The sequence below is a fragment of the Pipra filicauda genome, unplaced genomic scaffold, assembly GCF_003945595.2.
Source record: "Pipra filicauda isolate LSUMZ 115617 unplaced genomic scaffold, ASM394559v2 scaffold177_size2800117_pilon, whole genome shotgun sequence".
NCBI classification, from domain to species: Eukaryota; Metazoa; Chordata; class Aves; order Passeriformes; family Pipridae; genus Pipra; species Pipra filicauda.
The window spans coordinates 587551-607362 of NW_024104284.1; the positions used below are offsets into that span (position 1 = coordinate 587551).

At 38.2% G+C, this 19812-nt stretch overlaps 1 protein-coding gene across 6 annotated transcripts in view; it reads left to right on the top strand.

Moving 5' to 3' along the window:
• The window catches only part of SULF1 (sulfatase 1), a 121878-nt gene that overhangs the window by 24032 nt on the left and 78034 nt on the right, over positions 1-19812 (top strand). The window lies entirely within an intron of this gene.

The following is a 19812-nucleotide window of genomic DNA, read 5'->3' on the forward strand; positions in this document are numbered from 1 at the left end:
CTAGACTGAGTATCAAATGATTCGTCTCAGCTTAACAAATAAAAATATAAAGCCACATGATAGAACACAGAGCAGGAAGTTCAAAATGCTCTGAGATTCATTTTTTCCCTTAACTGTATTATTTTCTGTCACCTCATTTACATAAAGTATTTCTGGTTAAACAATTTGCAAATACATGTGATTTAGTAGCAGGTATATGCGTGGCAGAGGTAAATTTGATTTAAAATTAAGACATTACTAGCTGTGAAAGACAGCTGGTATACATCAAGTTTATTTCACGTGCAAGTTTTTGTATGGACTTTTGTTGGAACCACTTACTCTTTGACATGTTAGCTCATAGTTTATTTTAATTACAGAATATTTAAGTTTCCAGATCTTTAGATAATGTTTCATAATGATAGGAATTAATGTGAGATTATTCAATCTGCTTTATTTTCCCTCCAGATGTGTGGCTGTATATTGGTCCCCTGTAAAGCATGTATTATTTTCTTGCATACCACATATCAGGATATCCAGGCTGTCCTATACCGATGATCTAGTTAATAACTTCATTTACATCTTAATGTTCTCTCCCAATTTTATCTAAATTTTTACTAGGTTTATCTGTATTTTTCCTAGGTTTCTCTTAAAGAGGTTAACTAGACTAGGGGCAAGAAAATGCATGCCTTAGATTTTCACAGAAGTGGAAGTTATGAAATGGTATCATTTCAATGGGTGATCTTGCTTTTGATGAAGAGAATGCATTGGATTATTATTTTCCATACCTTCCAGTTCTACTCAGTGAAATTACAAGTGATCATTTCAGCCATGTTCCCAGTCTACCAAAGGCAGGAAACACAAATAGTCTTATAAAGGAGTTAAATTGGAAGGTTTCCAAGCAATTTTTGCAGATTCAAAGGTTAATTTTTATTTTTTTTTAAAGCTTGGACATTATTTATCTAACCTGAAACTTTAGTGGTTCACTCTTTATTGACTACCTCATCTGCTGTTCTAGAGAGATTTTGCAAGAGAAGTTTATAAACATACTTTTTCTCTACAGGTTTTGGGTCATATATCTCATACAGTGAACCTATAACTGTGAAGTATGCATAAATGTAATTCATATTTGTTAGTATTAGAAATGCTTTCAGAATATTTATTATGAAATAAAGTGTTATCACTTGCACCATGGATAAAATAGTTGAAAAGTTCCAAGAAAAATGAAAAGGCGGCTTTTTGACCTGAAGCTTAAAAATCATGTTTCATATGTATATAATCTATTAATGACACACTCAGTGCAAAGACTTTCCTGGCACATTATCCGCTGACGTTCCAAGAGCCAACTTCAGTTAATTAAGTTGAATACAACTTAACCCTTGGGGTCAGATTTTTTAGAAACGTAGTTTCATTACTGCACACACACATATCCCAGTCCCAGTTCCAAATAGATATATATGGTTCCCAGTTTATTTTGGGGAAGTATAAGAGCTTGAAAAACCCATTTTAGTTCATCTGAAATGAGCACGATCTAGAAACAAGAACTGGAGAGGCTTGCATGATACAGGACTTAAGAGAGTGAGTCCACATGAGGTCAAGAGTACTGGACTGATCAGTGGTATCTCCAAGCAAAAAACCTGGATGTATAGTAAAATGGGTCTCACAGAATAATTTGCAAAAATCCCAGCAGGCTGGGAGAGGCTAGGGGAGGTCAAGAATCTTAGGAACAGAGATACAGAACTTGTAACATTTTCTTGCAGTTCACTGCATCACCACCCTTCATTTTAGTGTATGCACACTGAGGACACAGTCACTGGTCTATCAACAAAGGTATTGCTAAATGTCCTGCTAGGAGGTGTACAGCAAAACTACTGTCTTTTTGTAGGGTTTCTCTTTCTGTGCTGTGATGTTTTGCTGTTATTAGTTGTCTGCACAGGATGCAGCCAAGTTGTGTTGAATCTGCAGTCAGGCAGCCTTTCTCTATCTAGGATCTTGTTGTGTCTTCATCTCCTTATCTAGAGGGGTTTTCTTTGTTTCCTGCTATAAGGTCACTAGGAAATACCTACCAAAAATAGGTAAGTCCCTTAGGAAAATGCTCTGATACAGAAGTACATCTCTGTGTTGCATGCGCATACATGTTCAGACACAAACCCACGGAAAGATTATCTGCTAGCGAGCATTCTAAGAAGCTATTTGCTTCTGCATCCCTCCCAAGTGATCTCTGACATCAGTGACTTTAGTTCTCACTAGTGTATCCCACTTTTGCAAACAAACTGATTCGTTCTCAACTTTTTTTCCTCTCATGTTGTCAAGTTTCTCAGTTTGGAAAAGAAGATTACTTAGAAGGGGATTATTAGCTGAAAGATAAGGGGGGTTCCACCTAAATGCATTAGGGTAAGCGAATTTTAACTGCAATAGTTATAGCTGATAAAATCAGATATTCCAAGAAGACACAACTTTGCCCCTTCATTTCCTCTCTATTTTGTTACTTTTTTGCCCACATCACATTTCTGATCTTACCTGGTAAACAAGTGCCATTTCCATTTGGTTTTCTTTTCCATCACACAGTCACACATAAACCCTTTCTGTTTTTCTATATACGCTGTTGATTAAGATCTAGAGGGAGTTTTTTTTTACAGACTGTCAATACAGCAGAAAGTCTGTGATCTTGGAGTTTTCCCTTTACAAGCTGTGAAAAGGAAGACTCAGGGATTTGCTTTTAGTATATCTGTAACCTACCACATGTCACTTAACTTGTTTGCCTTTGTGGCTGCTCATCCCTATTAAATTAGTTCACACCAGTAGAGCTCCAAAGAAAAAGGATGAGGTTTTTCTCCTTCGTTTCCTCCTGCTACTTAGTGGGAAAGGGTTCTCAGCTGCTGATTATGTTGCTTCATTGGTTTTCTTGCTGGTGTGTTTCTCTGCACTGCATGCCTTAATGAGGAACAGGCGGTCAGCAGTTTGGTGGGCATTATGCTTAGTGTGGGCTTGGGAAAAGAGAGACGGGCAAGAGCAAAATAGATCCAAATAGTTTCGTTTCTAACCTGCACCAGAATGAAGGCAGGAACTTTTGTATAAGTGTACTCTTAAGATTACAAGATCAAGCTGTCAAATTGCCCGTCTCTGGGAGTATTTATGATTTTTTTTCCTAAATTTAGGTGGGGTTATTTTCCTGTAAGAGCCAAGTCACTTCCTTCCTATCCATTATCAGTCATATTACTGTGCCTTACTGGAGGAATGGCACAATGCAAGGGCATCAAAGTAAGACATGCACAGTCTGATAAAAATACTTCTAATATTTCATGTAAGAAGTGTCTTTAAGGTGGATTTTGTAAAAGAATTGTATGTGTCATGTTTTCCTGTACCCCTTCCAAATATTTCCATTCAGATGAACATTTAAGAAGAACTGAGATTTTTTTTTAGCCATACACTTCTATTGCCAGTAATTTGATCCAGAAATATCTGAGATTTTGCAAAAATACAAAATATCTTTATTTGTATTATCAATAAGATTGTAATTACCATATAATCATAGAGTCATAGAATGGTTTGGGTTGGAAGATCATCTAGTTCCAACTAAACTTAAAGATCATCTAGTTCTAGCTACCCACCATGGGCAGGGACACCTTCCACTACATGAAGTTGCTCAGTGCCCCATGCAACCTGACCCTGAACACTTCCAGGGATGAGGCATCCACAGCTTCTCTGGGCTACCTGTTCCAGTGCCTCACTGCCCTCACAGAGAAGAATTTCTTCCTAATGTCTAATCTAAATCCATCCTTTTTCAGTTTGAAGCCATTCCCCCTTGTCCTATCGCTAGATGTCTTTGTAAAATGTCCCTCTCCAGCTTTTTGTAGAGCCCCTTTTGGAGCTTTTCTAAGGTCTTTTTGGAAACTTCTCCAGACTCAATAATCCCAACTCTTTCAGCCTGTATTCATAAAGAGGTGTTCCAGCCCTCTGAGTATCTTAATGGCCCTCCTCTGGATGTGCTCCAACAGTTCCACATCCTTGTCATGCCGAGGGCCCCAGAGCAGGATGCAGCATTCCAGGTAGAGTCTCCTGAGAGCAGAGTAGGAGAGCAGAATCACCTCTCTCAACCTGCTGGCCACATTTCTTTTGATGCAGCCCTGTACACAGTTGGCTTTCTGGGCTGCAAGTGTACATTGCCAGGTCATGTTGAGCTTCTTGTCAACCAATATCCCCAGGTCCGTCTCCTTAGGGCTGCTCTCAACTCATTCTCTGCCCAGCCCATATTTGTGCTTGAACCACATGCAGGACCTTGCACTTGGCCTTGTTGAGCTTCATGAGGTTCACACAGGAACTGTATTGCGTGATATACTCAGGGAATGGAAAAAAAGAATACTAGAAAGGAAACTCTTTTCTGACTATATGTATTAAGACCAGAATGACAAAAGAAAACAGTTAAAACAAAACCATACAACCAGGCAGAACTGCCTAATGGGACATCAGTGGTGATATAAAGTAATATGAAAACTGTAAATGCTTTTTGAGTGAGATGTATGGATGAGACTGACATTTCTTCACAGAGGACTTTTTTGGACATCTTGAAAAAAAATTACATATCTTCAACTACTTAAATCTACTTGCAGTGAGAAAAGCACTTGGACATGTGTTTATATAAGTATATGTGCGATTGACATAGCAATGAAGCAGCTTACTGACTTGGGGCCAAGAAACACTAATGGGAAAACTTTCCAGCATTTGTTGTTGCCTTGCAGTTTTACGGATCTAAGACAACATTTCTTTCTCATTGTTTCCTCAAGTTGTAATAATTTTCCCTACCTCCTCCTCAATCTGTTCCCAGAAGGAAGAAGAAAATGGCTGCTTATCTGTGTCATGTAAAGGTCTGGTAGGTTTGTGTCTTGATATGCAACCAGATTGTTTACAAGTGAAGTGCAGGCTCTCACCTAAAGAAATGTTGAGAAAGAAGATATTACTTCTGGGAAGAATTTCACCGTGTTTCACACTTTATTCCTCGGGTGGAAGAAAAATTCATGGGTTTCCAGCCAGTTTTCCAGTTCTTAATATATAGGAGTGTGTACAGAGGAGAGAAGAGGTGTACATGAGAGATTCCCTAAGTAAGTCATCATCCCCTTCTCAGCTCCTTTGGTGCTACACTGCAGTGAGAAAACTGGGGTTTCTTAATCAGCTCTATCAGCTGATTAAGCTGATAGAGGAATTGAGGCTCACCTCCTTGCTCCAGGCAAGATTTCCTGCATGACAGTGCTACAGTCAATGCCATAGGGAAAATATTGCTTCACCATCTCACAGGACAGAGACATTTAAGATTATGTAGTGCTTGGATAATGCAGTAATGGGATGCTCATAAATGCCGTGGAGAAATGCCAGGCTTCACAGCTTGGCAGCCATGTATCGCCCAGTGAGCATGTTTATCTGTAGGAACTGATCCTGGAAGCTGCAGGTCATACCAGTTCCCACTGAAGGCATTCCCAGACCTCTCCGTGATCAGGTCCTATAAGATGTAAATTAAGATGACTAAGGCAATAAAATATAACCAGTGATTAACAAAGCAGGTCTTTATAGCCGTTAATTCTATATTTATAAATAGTCAGAGACATGACTGACTGACGATGTTCAACCATGCAACTAATTGAAAACAAATAGAGATATGATGACACAGTAATTGTAACTGAAATGAAAACATTCTTCACCAGCATCTTTAGATTCTTCTACACACAATAACTTTTTCTTTTAGGTAGGAGGCCTTCCCCACCACTCTTCCTAGTTTCAATGGTACGAAATTAAACCATCATGTACACTGTGTGTTTCTGAATACTTAAAACTGTGCACAGCTATTGAAATAAACCGGAATACCATAAGACAACAAAAGAAACCAGTTTTTATACGGAAACTTGAACATTGAATTTCAGTTGTGATTTAGATAAATTCGTAAATATCCCAACTACTGGCCGTGATGCCGTGGAAGTGGTGAACTGTGTTTGCACAGCCTCATGCTTGCGTTACACTTAGAATTCCATAAGAATTATAATCTGTGATATTCAGAACATAGTGAATGTACTTTACACCTCAAGGTACCCGGTTGGATCATTATGAATTTTTAACCTTATGAAAGAAGGTAGGTATTCTAAGAATATTTTGGAGTGGAGGTGTTGATGTTTTCCCCCCTATGATTTTCCTTCTATTCACTACCAAGTGTTGTTGACCATCTTCAGAGTGCATTGTCTGAAGCTCAGGTGTGTGGTAATTTTCTGCTGGTTCTCTGCTGAGACTTTTCTCCCAGTCTGAATATTATACCACTCATAATGCATAGGCTAGGGTTAAAATAAAGAGGGTGATACAGTAGTTAAGGTGAAGCATGATGCTGTAATACAACTGCAACAAAGATATAACTATTAACTCAAAGGAGATTAACTGGAATAGACAGCATAAGGATACTTACGGTTATTATCTGGAAAAAAATTGTGATAAGAGAGAGCTGAGTGGATCTGTCTCATTCCAGGAACATATCAAAGGTAGAGCAGCTCTACTGTTCTTCTGATTTCTGAAAACTTTCATTGATGTGTAACTCTATCATAAGACCACTATCATGAATTTCCCATGTCTTTCGTGGTTCATGATGGTTAGAGTGATTGTGTTAAAGTTATGCAGCTTCTGCAAGCAACTTTACAAACATAGCTTCTACCTAATAAATCACTTTTACTGAAGGTATATAGGCTACATCAGACATATTCCTGTAGCAAAGATTTGCTGGCTACAAACTTTAGATGCTGGCTACAAACTTTAGATGCCCTATATAGAGTTACTCATTAGATTATCACCATTATAACATCTGAACAAAACGTATCTGTGGAGGAAATCTGTTTTTGATGTTGGATTAGTTCTGAAGTTTGCTATTCACTGCACAAATATTGTTGAATAAGAAGGTATCACTTTGTGATATTTGAATTTTTCATGTAGAACAACAGTTTATGTGCATTCTTGATCAGTATATTGAATAGCAACAAAATACTTACGTAGATCAGAATTTTAAAATGAAACCTGAAATGGGCGCACCTTCTGTCTAGATAATAACGTAAGAGACTCTGACTCTTATGTTTCACTTTTTTTCTTTTTGTAGACATGTCCTTTCTGTAAGTAGAAATAAAGAAAAACATTTTCAAGTGGCACTATTACTTCACTATATGAAGAAAACAAGAGGGATCATTTCACCCATCACTGAAATGCAGCCATTTCAGTGACGTGTAATTTTATGGATGCTAGGAAACTAAACAAGGGTTTAGTGAGCAGTAGAATAATATATGCTGTTAAAACTGCACAGAAAAGGTAAGCAGGATAGAATGCAGCTACTTAATTAAAATATTTTGTATATGTCTCAGAGATGTTTATTTTAAATAATGGATACTTTCTTTACCTGTGTGAACTCAAAAATTGTTTCGATACAGGGAGATGTTTGACCTGCTTGAAGCTATAAAAGAAGATTTGTGATTCTCCGAAGTCCACAAGCCCTAGATTAATGTTAGTGTCAAACTGATTCTACGTTAAGCTCATTTAATGTACCTCTGGGCTATAAGATGTTACTTTGCCAGCAGCAAAGGTCACATGTTTTCAGGTATTGACAGTGCAAGTAATGACAAGTTGTTTCTGTGTTTGAGTAGATCATGGTCTTTTTAGCTTCATCCAATGAATTTGGCAAAATGTAGCCTCTGCTCAAGAGGGCCCTGCACCTTTGAGCATACAGCTAGGGGAATTATTAAACCTCCCACCCTGAAATCTATCGCTTCATTTAGTTCAGACCTCCCAAGGAATTTTTATGCCCTTAGCTAAATAGCAAACAATTTTGAAGCTGACTTTACTAGGTACAAATAGAATCATTTATATGTTTAGTCCTTTTTAAGCACATTTTTTGTTTAAATATATTTAGCTATGGCGTGTCAAACTAGCCTTACAATTGCAGTTACAAAAACCAACAGCCACTGTGAAACTTGCAAACATCGGTCTTAGGGAAGGAAGCCTGATCAAATAGCTGAAACTCAGGAGCAGCACTGAAGTGCAGCTTTCCTGGCTCCTTCCTGGGTTGTTGAGTGACAAAGTAAGTCGTGTAACAATAGCAAACTTTACGCAATGTTGTGAGTCATCTTTAACAGGTAATCAGAAAATACATTGAGCCACTTAGATGGGGGCCTGAAACTTCCTAAACAGTCACAGAGTACACATGACTTCTCCTGTACATTTGAGTGGTGAAGAATGCTCAGAGGAAAGTTTCGTTCTCTAGGGCAAAAGGCAGTAAAGGGACTTTAGGTTAGAAATCTCTGGGAATAGAATTTGCTAAGTATTGTCAGACACCTGCAATTGTGGGAGAGGTTTTTTCCTCCCAGACTGTGGTCTGAGCAAGGGGAAATGGAAGCAGCTTATGGTGGATGATGTAGGGATGGATATCCCAGATAGCTGTCTGTTTTGCACAAACACAGATACCTAGGTCAGGGCTACAATCATGTTTCTCTGAGAAGCAGATACTTGGAGCCTGGAGTCATATCCTCAGTCTCAGTGCTTTCTCCTAAACTCTTTCTACTCTTTCCATATCATCACAAAATTGTCATTTGATAAAGAGCAGAAATGTCTCAAGAATGACAGCAGCCTGTCCCCACATCAAGTGAGCTAAGCTGCAGAACCAATCCCTGCTCCTCCTCATCCCCAGCATATGGACCTTGCCTGGAGCAACTTTCCCAGGAGAGGTAGACTGAACATTTTATCACTATTGCCTGATGACTGAGGAACACTCCTGGGACTGGAGCTGGAGCTCCAGATGTCGTCGTGAGGGGGAGTGCTTGAACCTCAGGCTTCCAGTTTCTGATGGATCCCCAGCAACCCATGAGTTTTCCATGGCTGATGTGTGCCTCACAAATTGGGCTTCTTTGGAGAATCATGCCTGTTTTGCATCTCCCAAACAGCTTTAGCTAAAAGGCAGGGTCTTAAGCAATTAGTGCAAGGTAGACAAGGTGACAACTGAGCAGACCCAGAAGCCTACCATTAGGTCTCCAAGGAACTTTCGGTATCTTAAATTGTGCAGTACGATAGGTATGGATTATTTTAATTGCTCCTGTGAAGTTAAGCTTCTAAGTTTCTCTGAAAGGGCACTGATGTAATTTGTTGCATGCTTGCTGAAAAGCACATTGGGTCATGCTATAGTGACCCAAGTACTCTTAGACATTGTTAATTTGTTTGTATATGTGTCACAGTTCCTAGAGGTGTCCTTACAAGGGTTTAACTGAACCTGATTAGCTTTATCAGCACAGACTTGTACATGGACATGCCTTTCTCACATCTGTGCCATTTGTTTCGCTGCCTCCTTTCTCTTTTTCCTCTTGTCACATTTTTCCTTATAAAAGGTTCCCTAACTTTAACACTTCTCTGAACCTTTTCCTTTTTATGCCTTTTATCTTTGCAGAAAGCTGCAGAAGATGTAAAAATGGCAGATGGAAGATGAGACTAAATAAGATTTGAAAATGCAATATAGTTTGCCCCCAAACATTTCACAGCAAAGTTTGGGATCTCTGTGTGTGTGTGTGTACATATAGGTAGATAAGGAGATAGACATTGTTGTAATCTCTAGCCTTGTTTTGTAGTGGTGATCATTGATTCCCCAGACAAAAGTTGTGAAATCATGAAAATTTAAGAAACCATCCCCAATGTGATTTTTTCATTTTCTTCCTCTCTAATTTTGTAATTGTGCAATAGTTGTACCTTTGCATACAGCTTAAAGGAGCATCACCAGGGAGATTTTAATCCACGTATGTAGAGTATGTTGATTATATCCTAAAACTTTCAAATTTGTGCTTTTCAATATCTTTTCAGTAAAAAGAGTTGGCCAATAGCTCAAAAATGACACCAGTTACCTCATCTACTAGATAGGATCCAGAGACCTAGATGTAGGTGCTAGTGTGTGCATATCTGGACTCCCATTATAGGCAATAGCATTTGAGTCAATACAGCCTGTGGAGCTTGGAGATCTGCACCTGGACAGTCAAATAGTTTCAAGGTTCCCCTAACTGTACAGCCTGGATTGCCTTCTGACTGTTGTGGGAGCTTAGACACCTACCTCATGTAGTGACACCAACATTTTGAAAATTAAATCTTAGTGTCTATGAGGTAGAGGTGAATCCCACCCCATGAAATTATTTAAGTAGACGCAGATGCACGTGTAAAGTAAAAACAGTGATTGAATTAAAATTAGTGTGATTTTAACATGAATAAATTCCAACCTATTCTGTTATATGGCCCTCAGGGGTAATTAAAATCCAGTGTATGGCTAACTTTTATATGCATTTACCTATCACAGGGGGGATATATATGCCTGTATTCATGAGGCAAGTAACTCTAGATTATTTTTTTCATGTTTAAGATTCAGGGTGCTCAGTAGGCATTTAGTAATGCTAACTCCCATTAAGCATTACATAAGTCAATTACACTTATTCATTTCCAATGAAAATATTAAAACCAGAAGTTAGAGGGCTAGTCCTGTAGAGTCTGAACAATTCCAGATAATGATTACTGCCATAAAGTAAGAACACTCGTCACCTTCAGAAGTTGTTTAGAACTAAGGCCAATTGTTTAGAAGGCCTCAAGGGCATGTTCATACCACAGGAGAGGCTCAGCCCAGGACCTAAGAAGCACTGACAAGCAGTCAAAACAGACATGAAGTGATTCATAGATTTTTGTGCTTGATCCCATGCGTGAAGGTGAATCTGACTCTCTGACCTTCCTTTAAATAATCAGATTCAGTCTTGTTTTTCTGTGCAAAACAAGTTGCTGACAGCCTAGAAATAAAGAACGGTTTGAATTTCTTTTAGGCTCAGAGCTCTTAAATTCTTCTATCTCAGCACTACCTCACTAGATATGTTGGTTGTGCACCCATTCAGAAGCAGGATACATTCAGCACTTGGTATCCATGTGGTGCAGATTATTCATGCCACAGAATTTAGCTAAAGCTCAAAGCCAAATGAATGTTTCTACACTCCTTCCAGGAGCATCTCAGCTCTGTAATCAGTACAGCTGCTTTTGCATTACACAGAGCTGGAGCTAATAAGCCCATATAAATCTTGTCTGGCTCCATGGTAAGCCAGTTCCCTGGGAAACACAGAGACTCAACCTGTATCCAGTAGGGTGTATTAATCTGGGCTCAATATTGCTCTGACAAACCCATAGTGGAACTGACATTGGTGGCAATCCTGATGCTGCCAGGTAAAAAGGGGTGAAGGGAATGAAGCAATTGCTTCTGTACCATGGTCTGTTTTTCTAGAAGAGGTGTTTGTGGTTTCTTAGTGGAGGCACAGTGCCAGGAGATTTCAGACACTTTGTTCTTTTTTGGTTCTTTTGGTTTTGATTTCAACTACCGTATCATTTTGAAGTGACAGGAGGAGTTGCATGGGCCTTCTAGAGAAGTCCACTCTAGAAATCTATAGGTTGAGGGGGTTTTAGTTTTTACTTAGTTTTAGTAAGGTAGATGTTTTGAAGTTGTCAACAAGTGATCAATTTTAAGGATGTATATTTGTCTTTAAATTGTACTTCACATCAGGAGACTCCAGTGCATCAATCCTAGGCTGAGACACTACGACCTGGATAGCTCCTGAAAAGCTAAGGCATGAAATAGCACTCCAGCACTTATTCTTTCAGTTTCTCCAAACTTTTAACGTTTGTATATATATATAGTTTCTTCATAGGACAATGAGACATGTTCTAGACTAATCTTGAAAGCCTAGCCTCAGCTTTATTAAAATCTTAGTGGTTTAATGGTGGTTGTGAAAGTTGCTGTAGTTGAAGCATCTGTTTTCATATTGATGGAAGCATTTCCAAATGAATTTGTTCTTAGAGGCCCTTGATTATTATTTTTTTTTGTCAAATGCAGAGAATTCTGGACAATAAACTTCTGGCATATTCCATCAGCTATTTTATGATTCTATATTAATTTCTATATTTTTACTCTTCTCTTCAAAAGTCCTATTTCAAGTAATGGAGTTTCTAAAACTATAGTATCAACTTGTGTATAATGAATCCACAAGCCTCAAACATTCTGTTAGACAATGGAAAACTAAGATCCATGGACAAGACTGAAACATAATTAGAAAAAATGTAACAAGAAAAATAATTGTGCTGAAAAAAGTTTCTCTAGGCTGCAAATATTTTTGATTTCTATAGCAACTTATAATCAAGAACATTCTAAAAATATGAATTAACTGAGCCTCACAATTTGAAAGATGAATAAGAGATATATTGGGATGATCCTGTTTATCACTAGAGTACAGTCTGATCCATTTGTGATTGATATTTGAGATATTTGAGAAGAACATCTGTTGACCCAGATGGTAACGATCACATACAGTAAGTATTTCTAGATTATAACTGCAGTCAAGATTGTGACCCAAACGTGCTAGCATTTAATGTAAAAAATGGCAGAATTAAGACATTGACTAAACTGAGAAGGGAACTACTGTCAATATTGTCTGCTAAATGCATTGGAAATGCATAAATACAGGTAGTTCCAACCATGCCTTGCTATTTGCCTGGGCAAGTCCCTCAATCTTTTCTTAACAAAACAAGGACCCAAGACACACCATGTGGAACAGATTTTGAAAAAAAAAAGCTCTGTGGAGCCAGGAAAATCTGTTGCCTGTGACCCTAGAGAAAACATCACATTTGGTAAGACTTCACTTTGACTGTATTTCTCAGAGCCTTTTGCTACAAGTGTTTTAATTATTTGAACTATGTCAATAATTACCCAAGTTTGCCTACATGAGCTAAGTCATTTAAGAAATTACTTATGAAAGTAATGAATTTGATGAGAGTATAAGTTAAGCTAATTAATCATCAGTTAGTCACGGACTTGTGTCTAGACAAGCAGCAGTCTTGCAATATGCAGTACCTGGGGCCAGTAAGTAAGAATACTGTATTTCACATGAAGCTTTTATTTCAGTGTGATTGTTGTAGCATATAGAGACACTATAACTTGATTAAAATGAAAAATCCAATGTATTTTGTACAACCTTTACCCTTACAGTGGTGTAATCCAGATACTGTATTCTTCAACTGAATTTCCTCAGCCTGTTGGAAAAAGAAAGCCACAACTGCACAAGTCTCTGTGCCACAAGCACACTGCCTGTTCTATTCTCTTTCATAAAAATCCATCTTTCCCTAAAGCTTCAGAAAGTTTAAGTGTATTGAACAGGCAAACTGATCTATCTTCAAGGTGTCCCTATTGCAGAACTGTAATTCAGGAAAATGTTAGGTACGGTGCTCAAGAACCATTTTTTTGTAGATGAAATTCAGTGCTTATCACACCATACAGAACAGCTAACCAGAGCAGCTTTTGTTAGCTCATCAGTTTCTGTCCTGTAACTCTTCTGGAGTCTAAGGTTCTGCAGCAGCTTCAGAACCTTAGTGTGTTTCTAACAACTCATAGCTACTCATGATATAGCACTGTAGCTGAGTGTTGATGGGACAAGGGTTTGATATCGATAGTGGATTTTTATCCAAGAGGAATAGTGTCACTGTTTTTATAGCTGAAAGCTTAAAAAAAGCCTTTGTGGTCTTAGCTGTCGTTTTCACCATGAAGGATCTTGCTTAAGGGCAGTTCAGCATATTTAGCTTTCACATGGCAGACCTGTGACATGTCCCTCGTCTCTCACCAATGGTTCCCTACTTGGGAAGCTCCTTTCAGCTCACATCAGTGGACCTCAAGTCCACGGGAGTGAAATTCTTTTAGCTGCTTCTGGGGCTTCTTTCTACTGTGCTCTTCAAATCTGTCTGAATTGTACCAAAGTTAACAGGGCTAAAAACAGAGCAGTAGCTAGGAATTATGAAGCTGATAATACCAGTGTGGCCAAATGTACTTATCATGAAACACAACAGTAAAGTTTCACTGCTCGAATGAAAGCTTGCTTGCTATACTACACGGATTCCTTTGTTTTACATGCTCAGTGGCAGATCGAAGAAATGTCTCTCTTTTCGGGGATGATTTAGGTCATTCATACCATAGCCATCAGCAAAATTCCTCAGTGCTCTATATTTTGCTGTGAGAGTGTTCATGTTCTGAAGTCAAGTTCAAATGTTTAGTCACCAACTGTTTAACATTTCAAGTCACTTTTTAACAAAGTCCGTTTTATATACAAAAAGTGCTCCTAGCTAATTCTTGAGTTTACCTTGCTTGGCCAACCACACTGAAATCTTGAGTTCCCAAGGAGTAGATGCAGTAATATGAAAGTACAGTAAAAACACATTACTATATCCACCTTAAGCAAATGAACTGTAGATGAGGTCCTGCATCAGCAGAGTATCCAAGGAATTTAAGCCAATTATGTGATGTAAAGCTGTAGTAGCAACACCAATGTTCCCAACCTTGCCAGCATACAGTAAGAAGACAGCAGCACTTTCTGCTGTCAGGAGAAGAAACAACTCTTCTTCCTGTCTCCCACTACTCACCTTCTGCCCTAGCAAAATGAGTGCAAGGACAGGATCCTCACCAAAACAGCTACATGATGAGAGAAGTCTCTCATGCAGGAGGGACACACCAGTTCATATCTTGATAAGGATGGCTGCAGAGCTGAGAAAGGCTGAAATTTCATATTCATATGGTTCTGTGGCTTCTTATGTGGATCTTCACTCTCAGAGATGTGAGACTAGTTTATTGTAAAGAAGAGAAATGAGGAATTAAAAACTTTTAATTCTGTCAGAATGAAAACCATGCTTCAGAAATATATAGCTGGTTTGGCTTGGTAATAGGAGTGTTCCCTCCTAGTCTCTGTCATTAAAGGAGGCGCAGAGAAGCATGGATTATTAACTTAAATCAATTAACTAATTACATTAAAGTAATAAATTGAATAAAATTATTCATATTTGCTTTGTAATACCATGAAGGAAAATTCCCTGCACAGCTTCACATATAAAGCAGAAAAGATTTATTTAATGGGACTTGACCACAAGAGTTGTGTAAAGAATCAGACCCAGAAATAGTGGTCAGAAAGAAATGATACTTCAGACAAAGTGGAGCAGTATTCCCTGACAGTTCTGCCAAATTCATTGATTTATTTTTATTATTTTTTTAAACACTGAATGATACTTTGTTTTAGTGGAACTAACCTGCCCAGGCTAGCAGGCTACATGACACTGAAGTCATGTTGTGATTAACATCAAGATTCCCACATACTTAAATCAATTCCTTGTGCAAAGGTACAAGAGCCAAAAAAAGTAATATTCAGAATTAATGATGTTTGGTCATCCATTCTCCAGTGAGCTTGGAAACACAGATGAATATGGTGCCCTTTCCACTGCATGTCATCAGATCTGTCTTCCTAAGTCATGAAGAAAACATATTTTAACATTGCCAGCTCACTCTGCTTTATCAGACATCTCATTTTTGGCATCATATGAGTCTAGGAAAATTTATCTCTCATTTGGAAGAAAAAAAAAGATGTTCTTTAGTACCTAGGGTTGCCAAAAAAACTTTCAAAATGGACAATCATAGAGGCTCTGAAGCCAAAAGATAAGTAACATGAACACAACATTTATTATTTTTAAAATAACATTATTTTGAAAACAGTTTCTTGATTTATCTTGGAGATTTGACTCACACCTTTTTTATTTAACATTTGCTGCTGGCAGGAATAGAGTCTTCATTTTTCGGTGTTCTTCTGATTTCTATTCAGTAACTTGATCATCTCTGTCATTTTCATCTGCATGGACCACCTTCTTTATTGCTACTGTTACTACTGAAGTAAGTTGCAAATAACTTCAGAACATATCTTAACAAAAATATCTTTTGGGAAATCTAGGCAGAGTCCTTCAGACTGTTTCAGACTGAACCTATTGTGCAGCATGGTTAAATTATTGTTATTCTTTTATTCCCTCTGTATAAATAGTATAAAAGCAGTATAAAAATCTTTTTGATGTCTAGGAGAGTGTATGGCATCACAGGAAAACTAAGGAGGTCTTCTAAGCTGATTAAATAAAACCAAACAGAGTAACAGGAGGGAAGGGAGGAGGGAAAACACTTTCTTGCCTGATCTGAATTGTTTACAAAAGCTACAGCAATTCTTCATCAGTTAAGGATGAAGTTTCTCTGGTGGACTGATGACCTTTGATGTGATAATTGGTGGTTTTCCCAAAACTCCCGAAAGAGAGCATATATAGTAGGGTTAGAAGAAAAAGGGATAAATATTAATGAAGCATTGGATTTTCATTCAAAACCAGCAGGAGACAAGCAGTTAAACGCTTCTTTTCATCCCATGAAGCAGGATAGAAACTAAGATCCCTATAATATTTGCCACACAACTTACAAACCTTAATCGCTGAGCAGTTTTGCAGAGTGTCATGTATCTCTATGGGTAAAAGCTTATTCTGTTGTTGAAAAGATTATTAATTCTGTATTAAGTATTAAGTTTTTACCTCCAGTGTAACACACACATAAATGGTATTAATTTTCCGTTATGGTGACCTTAGAAATTTTATTCTTCGGGTCAGGCTGGATAAGTTGCCCCAGGATAGGAGAACGGAAAAGTATTACGCTTCTTTTGTTGTGATCCAGATGGAGGTTTTTATTCTTTACCTGAATCCAAGTGGATCCTAAGTTACTACTTTTCAACATCTGCTTGCACACAATTCGCTGTCATCTGCTTGATAGCAGAAAATGACAGGTAAAGGTGCTACAGTTAGCATGCAGGTTGCTTGCTCTCTCACAAGCTAGGTGAAAAGAAAAATGCTTGCAGAGAAGAAAGGAGCAATATAGCCCATTGCTTAACACAATAACTTTTTCTGGTTGGTTGGTTGGTTTTTTTATAACAGAGATGCAAGTGTTTTATTTATCTGGTGAAGTTATTTTCTTCTGGAGTTATCTGTTGCTTTTGTTAATAGGTGAAAAGTTACTTAGAGTTTGCCAAAAGGCTTACCATCTCCAGTCAGATGTTAATTTGCATGTCTGTCATGGCTTGGAAAAGATTAATGTGTTAGCCTTTTTTCTAGCATGTCAGTCATATTGTGCTGTTATCTTGAACTATTTTAAAGACAAATAAAATTGAGATTTTTCAGACTGGTTAGCTAGTGTGACTGCAAAGGCATTTTTGTATTGAAGAAATGTCTTTGTTATAGCAGCCATCATATCTGACCTGCTCCCTAGGTCACTAGGCACTAAAGATGAAGGGCTCTTGGTCTGTTGCAGAAGAAACTCATTGTGGCCCATGACTGGCCCTGCTTTCATATGCATACACTTACTGCCAGCCTAGCGACATACACGTTCTCTCCAAATGATTAATATAGCATCAGATGAGACATACTGTTTCTCTGGAAAACATCCTTGTAAAGCTGGCTGAAATGGGAGGTTAAATATCAAAGGGCTAACACAAAGAAAGGGACTGATCAAACAACTAGACTATTCTGTGATTTACATGGGTTATTTTGCTGATGATTAGGTAAAGAAAAACCTGCTGAGATGAAGAGTGAGCAATTACATATTGAGGAAACTCTCATACTTATTACCTTATTAGTAGTATTCATAGTCTGAGAGACCCTCCACAGGGCAATCCCTTGCTAATTCCTTATAGCCAACAGCTTTGATGTACTTACATTATGTGATTTTCTTGGAGGAATGGAAAAGGCAGGAAGTATTCACTAAATACATAACCACCTAGCATCAGAGAAAAATTGGAGAATTCAGGAAACATTTGTAAATAAAGAAGGCTTACTAATGCCTGTGCCCCATCTCCAGCTGTCAATGTAATTTCCTAGAAGGCTGGTTAATAAAAAAATAAGAAGAATAAGAAGAATCATAACCACTCATTAGTGCAAGACAGAATAATTCCCAAATTGAGAGGGAGATATTTCATTGTGAGCACAGATGACCAGAACAGTAATAGTTGGCTGTGGAAGTAGAGAAAGCTTTGATTACTAGACTATAAAAGTTTCCTTTTACTGAAGTTTTGGTGTGTTACATGTATAGAAAAGAAAGTGGGAAATGATACTTAACAAGCATTTTCACTAGAATAGTCATTCCTGTTCTTCCCATCTGTAGTATGGCTTCCTTTCTGGTAAGGAACCTTGCCTCTATGCTGACAGACATTTTGAGCTTCTTTCTTGCTCCAGGGCAATCGAAAGGTGCTTGAGAAAAATCAGGTTCAGATGTCAGTTGATATTGTTAGATAGACTCAAACACAATGGTGGATGGAGCAGGACATCTTACCTGTGTCTGTGCCAGTAATGAACCAAAAAAGCAGCAGATGGTGACTACTGTTCAAATGCCAGCAAGTGTTGTTCCTTAAGGCACAAGCATGTTGTGAGGACTTTTCTCTGTGACAGCACATAGTCTAGGGACCTGTGAACGAAGTATCAAAATAATACCAATGACCTGCCTATGGGATCAGCAAGTTCATCCACTGGCATAACTATGCTAACTTACAGTTCTTCAAGATGTGCTGCACTTGCTGGAACAGGTGACATGCTCAGTTAACAGATGCCATGGTAGTCCACAACACAGAGGCAAGCATATTTTAATCCTCGTTGTCATTTTCATTACAAAGTCTGAATGCCCTGTGGATTATGCAATTTAAATGCCTTTATCTTCAAAGAGAGAAAAGACATAGTGTTGAGAATTTAGATGTAGAATATCCAATGGCTGCATATTTATACAGGGCAGAGAACCAACACAGATGAAGATTGTGAAATAAACCTCTCTGAAAATTTTGCATTAGTAGATAGGTAAATATCAGTAAATCCTTTCAAGTTCCCCTCCTTAGCTCCTAAGGTGCCACACACCACACATTACTGAAGAAATACAGTAGCATGGTTTGACCCTGGCCAGGAACTAAGCCCTACACAGCTGCTTGCTCACTTCCTAGCCCGCAGGATGGGGGAGAGGATCAGAGGAGTAAAAGTGAGAAAACTAGTGAGTTGAGATTAAGGTAGTTAATGGGTTGATAAAGGAAGATAATAACAATAATGCTACTAACAATAATACTAATAGAATTAGAATACACAAATGATGGACAATAGAATTGCTCACCACTATATGACCAGTGTCCAGCCACTTCCCAAGCAGCAACCTCCAGCCAGCTTTCTCCCCAGTTTATATACTGAACATGATGCCATATGTTATGGAATATCCCTTTGGTCAGTTGGGGTCAGCTGTCCAGGCTGTGTCCCCTCCCAACTTCTTATGTCTCTCCAGCCTTCTCCCTGTCAGGGCATGAGAAGCTGAAAAGCCCTTGACATAGTATAAACACTACTTAGCTACAACTGAAAACATCAGTGTGCTATCAACATTGTTCTGGAGCTAAATCCAAAACACAGCACTGTACCAGCTACTAGGAAGAAAATTAACTCTATCCCAGATGAGACCAGGACACACCGTCTGTCTTATATTCCTACAGGATAGAGGATTAAGTGGAGTAATGGCATTGTCAATTTATCATTTCTCTTAATAATTTCTGAATAGTGTGTGATCAGTTTACAAGCAAAGTGACTAATTAAATGTAAGAGAGTATTAGCTCACATGCAAGGCTGATGAATGAAAACAAATTCAGGAATACATTTCAAGGAGTCTTATCTGGATGATCATTAAAGATCCAAGTTCTTGGTCCAGTCTAGCTTGACTGTCATCATCCATAAGGAATTATGGATGTTGGTTTTTGGAAATTCCTTCTGGTATAACATCCTCAATATTAATATTGTCGAATTTTAAGGGAGGCCTTGTATTTATGACTCTTGTCATTTAATATCATAGGGATGTATGATCTGCACTTTGTCTTTCATTAAAGGTAGAGATGGCCAGAAGATGACAGTTTAGTTTTCAAGGAT